This window comes from Leptonychotes weddellii, chromosome 2 (assembly GCF_054177405.1).
Source record: "Leptonychotes weddellii isolate Sample4059 chromosome 2, ASM5417740v2, whole genome shotgun sequence".
Lineage (NCBI taxonomy): Eukaryota > Metazoa > Chordata > Mammalia > Carnivora > Phocidae > Leptonychotes > Leptonychotes weddellii.
Genome location: NC_138370.1, coordinates 24,798,555 through 24,814,618, shown reverse-complemented (window position 1 = coordinate 24,814,618; position 16,064 = coordinate 24,798,555). Strand labels below are relative to the sequence as shown.

At 37.2% G+C, this 16,064-nt stretch overlaps 1 protein-coding gene across 1 annotated transcript in view; it reads right to left on the bottom strand.

Moving 5' to 3' along the window:
* The window catches only part of NRG1 (neuregulin 1), a 953,340-nt gene that overhangs the window by 210,889 nt on the left and 726,387 nt on the right, over positions 1 to 16,064 (bottom strand). The window lies entirely within an intron of this gene.

The window sequence follows — 16,064 nt, the reverse complement described above, 5'->3', positions numbered from 1 at the left end:
GCCCCCCCCCCCCCCCGGCTCCATTAAGGCTCTGAAACCCTCGGGAAGGAGAGGAACTTTCGCAGTTTTTCCAGGAGTTTGGGGTTCATTCCTTTCTTACTTTAGTGAAAGTCCCGCACGCGCGTAGGGCAAAGACAAACTGTGTGCAAGGAATTTGAGTGTAAGACTGTTCCAGGTACACAGGAAGGGCTCAGAGAACCTTAAAGATGGTCAGATCGCACTGTCTTCCCAGATTTGCTCCTTGAATGTGTGTGTATCCTGCCTTCGTGTGTTGAACAACGTGCCTGTCATAATTCTCATCGTTAGTTTTTATTTTAAGATTTTATTTATTTATTTGACAGAGAGCGAGAGCAAGAACACAAGCAGGGGGAGCGGGAGAGGGAGAAGCAGGCTTCCCGCCCCATGTCGGGCTAGATCCCAGGACCCTGGGATCATGACCTGAGCGGAAGGCAGACGCTTAACGACTGAGCCACCCAGGCACCCCTCATCGTTAGCTTTTTAAAAAATAAATAGCTATAATCTAACCTCTTCAGAGAGGGTGTCCTAAACTCTCTCTCTCACTACAACTTGATTTTCAAAGGAACTAATAAAACCCGGGTTAAAAGGCGATCAACAATAAAATTACTGCAATAGCTGGGGGGATGGGGGGTGGTCAGTCAGTTCCTACCGAGTGAGAAAGCAAGCAGGGAGAGGTAGAGTTGGGCTAGAGCTCTTTAATTCATTAACGCTAGCTTTGTCGGATTCAAACTTTCCTCGGAACTGCGGGTGAAACCTACTTCTCCTTCCCTTGTCCTCCCTCTGGTGGAGAATTCTAAAGAGCAGTGAATCGAGAAAACGTTGGCACCCTGCTGCAAAGGACAAAAGTTAGAGGCCAGAGTAATCCACACACGGAATGATCCAGAATCATGTAAAGAACACATCCTCCTAGTTATATCACAGCTGTGGCTAACTTAGAATGTTAATTTACAGTGATAGACTCCGGTTGTGGTCAGGAAGAGCTGAACACGAACAACCATATATGAAATTTACTTCTCGTTACAAGTGACTTGTTCCTGATTTTCCTTTCTCTGGAGCTCATGCTAACCGAAGCATTACATGCTTACAGACTTCTCGATATATACTGTAATTGCCACCATTTAAATAAAGATGAAATCTGGGGTGCCTCCTTGCTATATATGTGGGAAAGGAGGGGGGCAAAAACATTCATTTTAAAACAGCCCTAAAATAATAATTTTATTCTTGTTTAATCTTCAGGGTAATAACTGCTGAGAGATATTTTAGCAGTAATGCCATCATAATTTATTTTGAAAAAGTCTGATGTCCAAGTATCTTCTGGTGACCCTTCAACAAACACCAAATATAAATTTTGCTAGGCTATAAAAACAGCGAAATCAGGGGAAAGATTATGAATAAACCTGAATAGCACTGTAATATTCCACAGAGTCTAATGTAAAATGAAATCTGAATGTTGGCTGAAATAGCTCTGTTTTCCCAGGAGGGGCCACTGCTCAACAAGCAGGAAACAGCAAAATTCAGAAAAAGGGAACCCTTTCAAAAAAAGGTACTTTTTCTCCAAGATATAAGACCCTTTACAGGCTTTACAGTAGATAAATGTTATCAAATGTATCATTATTTTAGAATTGAAGAATATAAAACAAAAATGTATTTTGGAATAAAAAGTTTCAGGTCTTTCCAAATTAAACAGGAAGGCAGTAGTAAAAACCCATACCTATGGAATTATTATCAGTCAGCTTTGTTTGGGGTCTAGATGATTTACTTTTCAAAACAGCTTACTAATTCCTTATTACAGTAATTTTGCCATGAGGATAAGGGAAGAGCCTACAACTTTGTGATAGTTTTCCATTTGAAGGAATCTATAGTACTAGTGGACAGTTTTTCCAAACTAAGGATGAAGGACTAAAGATTGTTGATATTGCAGTTTTATAATAAAACATGGTGGCCACTAAGCAGTAGCAGGATTCCTATGGAAATACTCAGGCCTGGGGAATGAGGGGATATAAAGGGAGGAAGCTGGGTATAAGTGAGCCGGCAATAATTGTTCTTTTTTGGTTTGATATGCTAGAGAGAAAAAAAAAAGGACAAAAATTGCAATGATAAATGTTGAAAGAACATTTAAGAAAGATGATGAAGGGGCAGTTGGATGACAGGGCTTCCTGGGACTACGTTCGGATTCTGGAGTAATATTTAGTTGTCAGTTGCAGCTGAATTGTCAGAAAATTTATGACAGAATCCAAAACTTTTTTTCTACTAATACATTGTTTAAATGTGTCTTTATCCTTTATGTTATTTAATGTTAATTTTTTGAGGGTTATTTTATTCCATTATTTATGATTAGGTAAAATATTAACCAAATAAAAGTCCATTTCTTTGATAATTAAAATATTTATGAGATTTTTCAAGAGCTTGAGATTGTCCTTAAATTATTCATCTCTATGGTCAGGAAGTGGCAAATGATTTTCTGTGGTGTTTTTTTTGTTGTTGTTTGGTTTGGTTTTTTCCTTTTAAAAAAACCTTGGAAATGATCAGAAAAAGGGGATGGATAAAGGAAGAAGAATATTTTTGCTTCCTTGAAGACCAAAATATGAACCTGAATTGTATAATTTAGAAATGATGACATATCTTCATGGTATAATTTTCCTAATTTATTATGTATTGTTTAGCTCCTAGAGTATATATCATAGAGGGTTTAGCAGCTCTCAAGCAACATATGTCAATCTGTCAACATTTGTCAACTCCTGAAAAATAGAGTGGAGATTTATAAATAAGCAACTTGAGAAATAAAGACAACATGGAGATCTTATATTAAATGACAGCTTAAAATAAATGCAATCCTGTGCCATAACATTTTTCTTTGGCAAGGCTTACCTTTTAGAAGCACTCTTAGAATCTACAAAGCTAATCAAATATGCCCTTTATCTCAGTAATTCCCATTTGGAAAATACCCCAAGAAAATTCTTAAAAGAAAAAAATAAATAAAATGAAAGGACGTAACATGTGAAGATTGATTGCATTTTTTGCAAAATATGTGCATACTGACAGTAGTGGTAAATTAATTTAGAATTAAATAGGTACTTTTAACTTTTTAAAAATATAGTAACTTACTTTTTTAAAAACTTTGCAACAAAGTTGGCATTAATGAAGATTCATGAATGCAAAAGAAAATCTCACTCATCAGAGTCAGCTCCGAAACAACCACTAAATGTCATGACTTACTCATTCGTCAAGCACCTACTGAACCAAATGCTAGATAGTAGAGAAATAGGGGGGAAAAAAAAAAAAAAGCTCCTATTCTCATGAAGTTAAAATACTGTGAGAAAGGCATGAAAACAAATTAATTATTAGAATACAAATGAAAAGCAAGGCCAGATAAGTTTTCCACGGCCCAAGACTCATAAAATTTGGGGGCTATTTTTGAAGGGAAAAAAACCCCGTAATATTAAAAATACAAATTTAAGTCCAAGAACATTAAAGGACCCTTGGATGTGAGAGATCTTGAAGAGTAAGTTTCATTAGCTTCATGGTAGCTTCACCTCTTGTGATTGCAAACATTCCACCCTCTGCACCATTATAGTAATGGTAAACAACAATTGCAGACTATCTTAGAGATTAGATACTACTATCCCTATGAATAGGAGGCATTAATAAGCAATCAAAAGGAATACACACAAAACTGAAACAAGCAAAGACGATCATATGAGGAAAATGTGATGAAAGGAGCCTTAAGAATTCAGATTAGCAATTGTCCTGTCTGTTTGGTTAGATTATTAGAATCAATATGCAAGTTGAGTTTGTTAAAGAAAGGGCTCTGACCCACAAGATGCCCTGGCAAGACTGGAAAGCTGTCCTCCATTACCTTTGGCAAATATTTGACAGAATTGCTAACGAATCATATTCTGTCTGCTATGAAGAGAATCAGCTTGGTAACAAAATTGTGAGTTTAGAATCCCCTCAAAAAATGAACAAAAAATGTAAAAACATAATGTTCAAACAACATTAAATAGAATCTACACTTATATTGTTACGCTTATTATGTGATTTTTTTTAAAAATTGCTATCCACGGATGATTACTGTTGTTATTATTATTTATCATTATTATTAATAAGATTATTCTCATGTATGACAGTAGGGATATATCATATATTGAAAAGGGATTATATAGCTGAATACTAGTGCCTAATTTCTTTTTATGGACTCTATTTGATAAATAGGGGCAGTGTCATAAATCTCTTCTCCAGTAAGGTGGAGATAGAAGACTTGATAGTTTTCAGGGTGCCTGGGTGGCTCAGTTGGTTGGGTGTCTGCCTTCGTCTCAGGTCATGGTTCTGGGGTCCTGGGATCAAGCCCACGTCAGAGAAGCCTACTTCTCCCTCTCCTCCCCACTTGTGCTCTCCCTCTCCAATAAATAAATAAAATCTTAAAAAAAAAAAGAAGAAGAAGAAGAAAACCTGATAGTTTTTGAAACATTTTAATTTCTTTTAAGAACATAGTCTCAAGCAACTTTTTGGTTTCTCTTCCTTACCTCCACACTAATTATTTACCTTTATCTTCCTCAATCCCCTTGCAACAGGTTCTTAATTCAGATGTGCATGTGATACAAATACCTCAAATTTATATATACATATATGTACTCCTACACATACACAGATATACATGTATGTATACATCTCTGTGTGTGTGTGTATACATATATGTGTGTGGATATGTAGATATTTTTCTCTTTCCACTATCGGAAATGAGAAACATTGTATTTGAATGTGAGCTTATAAAAGACAGAGGTTATATATTCTTTTGTATACTTTTTTCCTGTTGCTATCCATTAGATTCCCACCACCATGCTTTGCATCTGGTAAGCACTGGTTTTGCATGGAATGAATTTAAATAGAGTAGAATGAATATAAAAAGCCTGCTTCTGATATCACCATTTTCTATCAATCGATTACTAATTACCTACTCTGCAATCATCTTTGACACCTTTTCTGCATCCAACCCCTCCCCATGTCCTGTCATTTTGACTTCAGTGTCCTTTTCTCCCTCTTCATTAATAACCACCCAAATCCATGCCTTCATCCTTTCTTTGCCTTGACCATAGTAAAGCTTTTCTACCTGGACTCTTGTTCCCTCTAGCTATTTTGCCACATCAGTAGTCCCAGAAGTCCTTTTTTGGAATGCAAATCTAGCCCAGCCAACTTTGCTTCCCAGAACCCTATCAAATGACCTTGAAGGGCCAGGTCCCGCCTGACTCCAGCCTTTTCTCACTATGCTTCATCCCTCCCTCTCTCTGCCTCATGGAGACCTCTTTGCAACATGCCTCTAAAGCTGGCCATTCTTTCTGGTCCCAGTGCCTTTGTACTTGCTGTTTCCTCTGCCTGAATTTTTCCACAACCAATGCACTTTGCCTAATTCCACTTATCTCTCAGGCTTCAATTGAATTTCACTTGCTTAGAAAAGCTGTCCACTGCCTTTGAAAACTGTTTTAATCTCCTATCACACTTTTGCATCTCCTTCATAACATTTCCTCTTGTCTGTTATTATATCATTGTTTTTGTGATTTTTTTTTTTTTAAACAATGACCTGTTCTGGGCATTAATCTCTTTGAAGGCAAAGACTGACAATTTCATGTTCCTTGTTTCATCTCTAGTGCTGACCTGTCTGATCACAGCCAATTACATACATTTTGTTAATTGGTGGATAGATGAGGATTAATAGAATTACTTTCAATATGTATAAAAGATGATACATACAGCTGTGTGTACTTATGTTTATTTGATCAAATTTTTAAATGATAATAATGATCATACTAGGCATGACACTTTGGGATATCTTCTGTTGAAATAAGCCTTTCCAAGAACAAACACATAAAATAAAAGTTTTGACTAATCAGTACAATCTCTCAATACTTTAGGAGATGAGGTGATAACTTCTATGAAATGGCAAAATCCCAAGAAGGATAAGGTCTTTTTTCCCTAAATTGCCTCTGCAAGTTTCACCTGTAGATTACATTTATTGGCTCCATTTCCTCCCTTGGATTCTTGTGAGGAGTCAGAGAGACCCATAAAACAGCTAGGTTTTAGCAGGGATGTTTTAACAAAAGGATAATGGATGAAAGCACAGCATTGTTAACAGGGTTAAAGACCCCTTTCTAGCTGGGCGTAATATAAGGTTGCCCTCACCATAAGATTATTTTTCACTTTGCAGACCAGTGGTTAAGTCCCAATTTTGGTCATTGCAGCAAGTGGCTCCCCACAACCACCTTAGAACTAGCTTTGAGTTTGGTTTTAATCCTCTAATATTTTGCTCCCTTCCCATCATCCATATCTGTGTGGCAAATACAAAGGGATTTCTCCATGCATACTTGGGGCTCAGTTTGTGCACATCTAATATATAGCCAAGAACGACGCGGATACACCAGTGTCTTTTAAGAATTGCCCCATAAGATCCACTCCAAGGTTAACATAATTTCCTTTCAAGAGGCACTTAATTCATTGTTGTGAAAAGATTCACCTCTGTGAAATTTATAATTATGTTAAAATATAAATTTAATGTCATGAGTGATGAATTAGTACTTCAAATATTTGAGCAGTAAGGGTAATTTAACAGATCAACTCTTTGCTTCAGTATGTCCCATAAGAGACAGATTATAGTATATAGTATACAGGAGATTACTTCATAATGTCATGATGATAACTGGGCTTGTATGGAATGAAACACTGACCCACAAATTCTGTACCTGGCTCAGGAATATAATAACATCACAATTATTCTTTTTCCTTCTTTCCCACATAATTTCTTCCTTCTTATTAATCTTTATGAATTCTCCCCCCTCCTCCTCCCATTTTTTCAGGTCCTTGTCGTGTTAGAGCCTGATGCTTCATATATCTGACTTGACTAGGGATTTCTAGTTTTCGGTTAAGAGCCAAGAGTGAAATTCTCAGTGGAATGTTACAGTCATCTCCACCCCTGGACCCAGGCCTAGAATTCGAGTTACTTTGCAACAGACCAACTATCAACACAGTATACGTTTGGGAACTTTTGTGTGTGCGCATGTGTTAAAAATATATATGTGTGTGTGTGTGTGTGTGTGTGTGTGTGTATATCTTTCAATTCACATTCATTTGGGAAAATAATTTCACTAGTATTAACAACTCAAGAAGGCAAGTCATCTTTTAAAGATGATTTAGCAGAACAATTAGCTAACTTGACAGAAACCAAATGACCGTCCAAAAAAATAACTGGTGGCCAACCATGCAGAAGATTACATTCTTATGGAAAATGTTGTCTTTTCTGCTTAATCATAAAGATTGGGTTTGTTCCAGATCTTTCCCATAGGTGCAAGATGGAAACCACCTAATTTAAATGGCGCAGGAAACTCTGGTCTTGCCCACAGTCTTAACCAATATATAGGACTTTGGGGGGCCCAAAGAACTTCTGGGGGTGATCCTGAACCCCAGACATCCAACTGAAAATCTAAGAATATGTTTGGCTCAGCATTTGTGACTAATCTTTTTTTGGTCCTAGAATCGATGGAACTCTCTGAGATCCTATAAAGCAGATATATTGGAGCAGAGAAAAAATACATCAGTCCACTTGAAACTAGTGTCTTTGAGACTGGCCCAAACCAGTCCTGGTTTTGTAGGGAGGAAGAGAAAGAGGTGACATTTATCTTGCTTTGGAATTGCACAATCTTTTTTTCCTGTTGTTGTTGTTTCCAAAAGACGGTCTCACAGAATGAGGTAGAGATTCGCTATCCCTTTTATTTTCATGATCATAAGAGACCCCTGAGCACCCCTGAGCACCAGCAATACGCTAGGATTTATGTCAGTGAGTGTTTACTATGGGTGCTAAAACTATATAGTTCCCTCTCAGAAGTGCAATGGAAGGAACTTAGTACATATTTTCTCAACTCATTTTTTTAATTTACTTTTTTTTCCTCTTACCTAAGAAATTTTCACTAAAGTGTTATCAATTCTTTCCCTCCCTTGTCCTGTTGTTGTACCCACCCAGCCAATCTCTAATGCCAGGACACCCCATCTACCCTTTTTTTCCAGGAACATTATCTTTCCCCATTCTAGCAAAGAAACCATAACAGAAACCTTTCTTTTGACCTGTCCTTTCCTTTTACCACCCAACATTCAAAGTTCCTTTTCATTGACCAGCTGAAGGAATCCATCTCCTCCTCCCCCAACTCACCACCAATCTAATGAAACTCCTCAAAATTCACTAATGCCTTCCTAATTGGCATATGAAGTGTTCTCTTTTGAGTCCTTATGCCTAAGGAATACTGATACACACATCATCTTGAAAGCTTTTCCTGGGCCTCAGAATAATATCTCGGTGGCAGAACTTTCTGTATTTTCTGAATTCTTTTTTTTCTACCTGTCTTTTCAAGGCTGGCTCATGGCCCACTATTTAAAACCATTTCCTTAACTACATGATAGTCCTATAAAAATGTCATTCACTGCCAGCTATCTCAAATGTTGATAATTCACAAATGTGTGTATATACATATATATACAACTACTATATATATTCCAACTAGCTCAAAATGAACAGTTTAGTAATCCCCAACCCTTCCTCCCCCATCAAAAACAAAATAAAACAAATGTGTCATACAGTCAAAAACTAGTCATCATCCTTAATTTTTCTCCTCCCATCTTCTTTTTCTCTCCTGATTCCACCTAGTTGGTAGCCCCAATTCTAGCGCATTCACCTCTGAATCCTCATCACCGCCTCCTGGACTTCTCCCTCAATCTAAGTCCGCTGTCACTCTGTCACTGGATTTTTCTAAGTCCTCTTCTTCTGTTTCTGTGCTCACACCCAGTCACTCTCCCTCCTGCTACCAGACTTAATCCTCTAAAATATAAGTTATTATCTTGTCATTCCTTATGGGATATCTCTATTGGATTCCTGTTGCTATAAAGTAGAAACTTCTCTGTAGAGGGCAGCCAGGTCCTTCCCAATCTAAGTGCTACGTAAATTTGCAACCTCTTTCCTGTCTTCTCCCATGCATTTGGTGTACTCTGGTCACGCTGAACTGTATCTTTTCTTACTTCTACGCCTTTAACTCTGTTTTTCCTCCTACTAGGAATTTCTTCCCCTCCTCAGCCTAGTAGACTTCCACTCTTCCTTCCAGATCCAAGTGAAAGCTCACCTCTTCTATTTTTCCCTGATGCTCTCGAAGAGAACCATGGCTGCCGCATGAGTCTTCCTTATACTTATCTTCAGTTTAGCACCTAAGTTATTATAATGATTTGTTTTCAAGTCTGTCTCTCTGCTACTCGGGGTTGATGCCCCAGGAGTGATCTGTGTGTCTCCTTAAAGGACACATCCAACATATGTATATGTATATTAAAATGAGTAGACTAATATAAATGTATTCAAAGAATTCACAATTTACATTGAACTCAATTTCAGAGCCAGCAGCCATTGACGAGTTTTTTGATTTTTCCAAATTTAACTTTTTACTCAAATGTAAAGGGGGCTTTCAAAAAGTAACCACAATGTTTCCAAGCTCTATATTAGTTATCTCTTCAGTGACTTCTTCAACCAAAGTTACAGTTGGCAGGATTTAAGAACAAGCCACTTGGTTTCTATCACTACATTTTTATACTTGAATCCACTTTGGTCCCTTGCTTACCGATTCAATGCCTTATTTCCCCATGTAAAAAACAAACAAAACTGGTGTGATAATATCAACACTTGTTATTCATTAACCACCATAATGAGGTATTAGAAAGATCAATTAAGCCCTTATTTATAAATTTCTCCATAAGGAAAATGAATTTATTATGTATAGCATTCAATTAGATTTCTGGAAATTTTATTTATAACTCTGGAAGGGGGAAATAAAAAGTCCCTTTCTATAGTTGAGATGTTTGGATTGCTTGATCTCTCTCTCAGAGAGTGCTTATCACCCAGCATCCCCCATCTACCCTCCCCAATCTCTGCCCATATGTCCTGAGAGCCTCTGAGGGTCACAGTCTCTGCTGTGGGCCTGGACGGAAGCCTGAGGAAGAGAAACCTGAGGAGGAGAGGCCTGTCTATGAGAAAGCAGCAATGAGTAAGACAGACCTTTGAATGCTGACCCTGCTTCACAGCTGTCTGCTCAACAGTAAAATGGGGATTATAATACCTATTGTAACCGGTCGCTGTTATGAGGATTAAATGAGCTCATGTGAGTCAAGTGTCCGGCTTTGAGCTGGCACTAGCAATAGAGCTCCTCTCCTTGTTACCACTGTCCCCTGACTCCCGGCTTCTGTTGCTCCTACCAACCCAGGCTAGGTTTCCCCAAACATCTCTGGATCCAAGCCGACTTTACTAAAAGGAGCTTTACGCCAAAAGAATAGGCAATTTATTTTACAGTTTGGTAATTACTGAAGAGAGAGTTCTGGATTATCCCAGCCCATTGGCACTTAAGGCTACAACGAATAAAGAAAACCAATAAAAATCACATATTTTTCAGGGATTTGAAGTTTTTACCACTGTTCTTAATTTACCTCCTCTCATCACCCCTTTTTGGCTTTTCTATAGGACAGATAATTCTGAAGTGGCCCAATGGGAGGCAGCATAGAGGAAAAGGAGGTAAAAATGAAAACTAGTACTTGAATGAATGGAATATTACCAGTTTGGTAAACAGACTTCTAATACTGATTGCAAGATTCCTGTCCACTGGTGTAGACACCCTGTCTGATGCCCTCCCCTTGAGTATGGGTGGGACCTACTGATATGATGGAATACCACTCCTATGATTAGGTTATCATCAACTGACTTTGAGCTAATCACGAGTGAGATCATCCTGAGTGGGTCTGACCTAAGAGAGTGAGGCCCTCAAAGAAGGGCTGGGCCTTTTCCCAAGAGAAAGATCACCCTGCTGGCTTTGAAGTAGCTGCTGTCACGTACTGAAAGGGTCATTTGCCTAAGAATGGAGGGTGGCTCCTAGGAGCTTAGAGCCATCCTTAGCTGACTGCCAGCAGGAGAACTCAGTACTACCGCCACGAGGAACTAAATCCTGCCAACAACCTCACTGATCCTGGAGGAAGATCTAAGCTCCAGATTGGAACAGAGCCCAGTCAACACCTCAGTTTCAGCTTTGAAAGCCCCTGAGCAGAGGACCTGGTTGTGCCAATGTTCAGACTTTGACTGACAAAACTGGGAGCTAATAAATGAGTGTTGTTTTCAGATGCTACCATTGGGGTAATTTGTTACACAGCAATAAAAAGCTCATGCAGTTATAAAGACATTTTAATTTACATAGTGCTTCAGACAGCAAGGTATGGGTTGGGGAGGACAAGGAAGAAGACAGCTTGGTGTCTGGAGTGACTCTCCCAGCTCCGTCACTCCCCAGCTCTCTGGATCTGGGGTTGGGGGGGGTCACTTCACTGTCCCAGCCTTGACTTCCTTCATTTGTAAAATGAGGAGGTCAATAATTGACAAGATGTCTGCAAGGTGCTTTCCAGGCTCGAAATGCCCCCTTACATTATATTTTACAACCTTAGGTTATAAAGCTTAGTTTTTGAAAGGCTAAAACAAGGCACTCAGGGAATTAATTTGGAAATTATCACAGATAGCCGATGAAACCTGACTCAGCAATCTTAGCTCCTCGGTTTGTAGACTATCCTGTCTCCAACCCTTTCTTTGAGCTTCAGCCAGACTCACAAACATCAAATGGACTCCAAGGAGGTTTATGAGCCTCATCCACAGGTCCAAGGGGGACCTAAAGAGTTGTGGGTTTTTTTCTATTTTTGGAGGGTGAAGGTTTGTTTTTATTTCTCACAGGGATATTTTTGGTAAATGTTTTCTGCCAAAATAATCAGTAAGATCAAGCACCTGCCATAGGGATGAATGCTATATAAACTTTGATGTGTGTTCATGGCAGACATAAATAACTTTTCTATAAATAATAACAATTTAAGTCAAAAATATATCACAGCCTAAGGATTCATCAGGGAAATGTGTACATGTTCCTAAGGAAGGTCCATGGTCCTGAAGCAGCAAAATTTTTGGCACGGATAAGGAGTGTGTTTAACCCTGCCTTTCTTGCTTTAGTACATACGTTTTTATCTTTTGATCTGTATGAATAACCCAAATGGAAATTTCTTTTAGGAGACAGGAAAGAGGAGTAAAATGTTTCAAGTCCACAAAATCAGCTGGAGTGAAATTATATCTTTGCTGTTTAGAAAAAGTTCCTTTCAGCAAGATTTACTATGTTACTATGAGTAGATGAACTTACCTCCTTTCCCCAACCTCGTTAAATCATAAAACATTTCTCTAAAGCCACTTTGGCTCCAATGTGTCTTTCTGTGAAAGTTGTGGTATGTGTTAACTAATTCCAAGAAACCAAAATTATCTGAAAATTTCCAAATCCTGGGACAATCTCAGAATGCTCAATCACGTAACAGTGCTTTAATCAGCCCCGAGGCTAACTATATAGGCAAAGTAAAATGGGTAATAAAAGAATACAGTGAGACAGTTTTGACAAATTGAGTTGGATTCTGAAAGACATGTTGGAATTGGGGTCTGAAATAATCAGATTTGTCTATACATTGGGAAAATTGTCTAGACTACATTCAGACATCCATGTTTCTGTAAACAGAGCCTCAGATCATCAGTCAAAGCCACTCATGAGCTATCCCTAAATGTTTTAACATCACCATTCTGTGATGATAGAAATAATATTAATTAGATGTATATGTCTTCAATCACACTTCCCACGTTTTGAAAATATCTGAAATAAAGTGAAATTAATGGTAAAACCAATAAAACTTAAGCTTTAGAGCTCCCTTCCAAGGCCTAGAAGTAATTTTATATTAGTAATTTTTTTAAAGATCCTCCAAAATTTACTCCTTTTTGAGGAAATACAAATATAGTTTGAGAAATAGAGTAAAAATGCAGACAAGTTTACCAGTTAGGAATTGCTGTATTGGCATCTGACTAAATAGGGTTTTGGTTTTTTTTTTAATTTTTCAAGTCACGGCTTTTGTATTACCAGCCCTAAATGATTTAGACCATCCTCCCATTCTCATCACAGAGAACATCCCCACCTTACCACGCTGTGAGCACACGCGTTTGCAAAGCTTCTCCAAGTTCCTGGGTAAGGGGCGAATGGCTGGTACAGAGAACGTCGGGTAAGGGGCAAATGGCTGGTACAGAGAATGTCCTCTTTCTGTGGTCATGAGAATGACATCTGTTTGTTCACTGGTACAATAACTCAAACTGCCAAAATTACAGTTCTACTTGCATACATTTCTTATAAAAATGGTCCAGAGTACAAAAGTAATTAGTATTTTTAACATTACTCTTAGGCCTTATCTTTCTTCCTCATGTTGCAAATCCTAGAAAATAAGGACCATGCCTGAGTATATGGTTCAAATGTCACTGATCAAAGATCTATCTGCCTCCCTGATGATGAATGCATATTAAATGTACACATAGAGAGGTATTAAGTTCTTTGAGGGCAGATTCTACGTTATTGAAATTTTATATCTTTCATGGTACTGAATATAGCACTTTTTACCTGTTAGGTATATTGAAAATATTTGATGGATAATAAATGAGTCCATTTGTTAGGTGTTTAGTTAATTAATAGTGTTCAAATGTGATCCATCCTAATCATTTTCTCTTTAAAATTGCTAAATGTATTCTATTTAAGGTAGTTATTTTTGGATAGAGTTAAGATCATTACTTTCGGTTAGAGTGAAGAATTTTAATGGTAATAACACAATATTAATTCAAAAGAGATTATCTCAGCTTCTACATGATTCTAAAAGCCTGTTCTGTGAGTATATCAGAGGAGGGAAATAACACACAGTTGGTTAATTATTCAAGTTAAATTCACTAGAATCAATTAATCCAGTCAAAACATTTAACTAATTGCCCAATGCAGATCTAGCCTAAAATTAAGGTCTCTTATAGCTACATAAGTAATCCAAGTCACTCTTAATGCTACTTAAATTTCTAGAGTTTCATATCCTGATTACATGCGACTTCTAAACAGAGAAGTTTAGGATTATACTTTCAAGGTCAAGCTCTTAACAGCAGTAATGTTTTTTGTTGTTGTTTGGTAATGACGTCTTCAAATGTTATTATCCTAGGAAATTGCGTATTTCCTCTGTTGTTTGTATATATGCATTTATGTATACACAAGAAAATGTTTGTTATTTTTCCCAGGGTTATGGACCTAAACTGTGAAAATCAAGACAAAATGTTAAATGTGAAAATGGAAGCATCCTTTTTTTTTGATTTTAGAAAAACATCAGGAAGTCATGCCATCATGTAGTAAACTAAGACATAGGTTGTATTTATAAAATGCCAAACACACACAAATAAACATGGAAAAAAAATTAGCAACATATAGAATTTTTTTTTCTAGACTATGGAAATTATCTGCAATTTTTGCCTTTTGGGAAATTTTCTAAATTTATGCAGAAATTATTTCTTTCTTAAGGCATTTTAAAAATTAAAATATTACCATAGTCATGAATAAAGCATATCTGGGCATGAACTGAAATTTTTGTTGGGAAACCCACGTACAAGTCTTTATAAACAACTCTTCATGAAATTTCTATTAATACATGATCAGTGTTTTAAAGAAACACTGTGACTGAAATTTGTCATGAAAATAGCATTATCTATAATGTCAATTATAATTTAGAAAGTGATATATCTTAAAGCAAATGTTTCTAAGAGAAATTCTAGTATCATTAAGAGCCGCTTCAAAAACAGAGCTGTTTTCACCTTAGTTAGAAACACCCTGTTTCTCCAAGTTGGTTTAATTGCATCTCAAGTGAAAACATGTTTTGTTCTCATTAAGTGCCATTTGAATTTCTGATTGAAAGTCCTAGGCACTGTGAAATAACAGCACCTTAACTGCACGGACATTTCTGGAAAGAAAAAAAAGCAGTTTCAAAACATTTGGAACACAGAATAGCTTCAATCAGGCAGACAGTAAAATCTTGGGGAATTTTCTGATTTATAAGAAGAGCGGACGTATTTGACGAATCTTGGGTGATTTTTACTGTAGTGAACACAACCCCTGATTAAATCATAAACCTAATAAATATAATTTCTTGACATTTTGGCGAATTACTGGTATACAATTGAATCAAGGCTCTGCTTGTCTTGTGTCTGTCTCTGAAAAAGAGAATGCTTAGGGGCGCCTGAGTGGCTCAGTCGTTAAGCCTCTGCCTTCAGCTCAGGTCCTGATCCCAGGGTCCTGGGATCTAGCCCCACATAGGGCTCCCTGCTCGGCGGGAAGCCTGCTTCTCCCTCTGCCCCTCTCCCTACTTGTGTTCCCTCTCTTGCTGTCTCTCTCTCTGTCAAATGAATAAATAAAATCTTTAAAAAAAAAAAGAATGCTTATTGTTTGCTATGACGATTATTGATTAAAAAAACGCCACACATTCTAGCATGCCCAGGACCATGCTGGTTTATACCTGTGATACCAGGTGTAATAACGAATAGCACTTTTCTTCATTCTCAAATGTGCTTGTATGGGTCCATACATTATAGTCACTCCATTAAAATATAATTTTGTTTGGAGAATTTTATTTGTGTTTGGCTATCACTTATTTAGCTTTGACCTGTATGCCAGGCATTGCGCTAAAGGTTTCATATGTTATGATGTCATTTAATCTTCACTATAATTCTAGGAGGTAGATACTATTTTTCACTTTTCATTTTATAAATGCATAAATTAAAGTTGAGAATTTCAAAATCCTATACCTTAAAAAGTTACCTAAGACCGTGTCTACACAATACCCTAAGTAATACTAAAACGATTCCAAAAGTTGCAAATGTTTTCAGATTTTTGATCACTCAGTATCATTTTACACTGCCCCAATAACATTTGAAAATGGGATTTTTTTTTCATTCAACTTGCATAGTTTCCCTTTTTTAGATTCTTCTTTTAATAACTTTGACTGAAAACGTTTGGCAAAGAAAGAGTAAGAAACTTCACTATTCTTGGCTAAATTAACAGAGCAATCTCTCCTCTAAAACTAATTAAGCACTAATGCTTAATTACTTTTTAGGGGAAAATAAAGAAAAA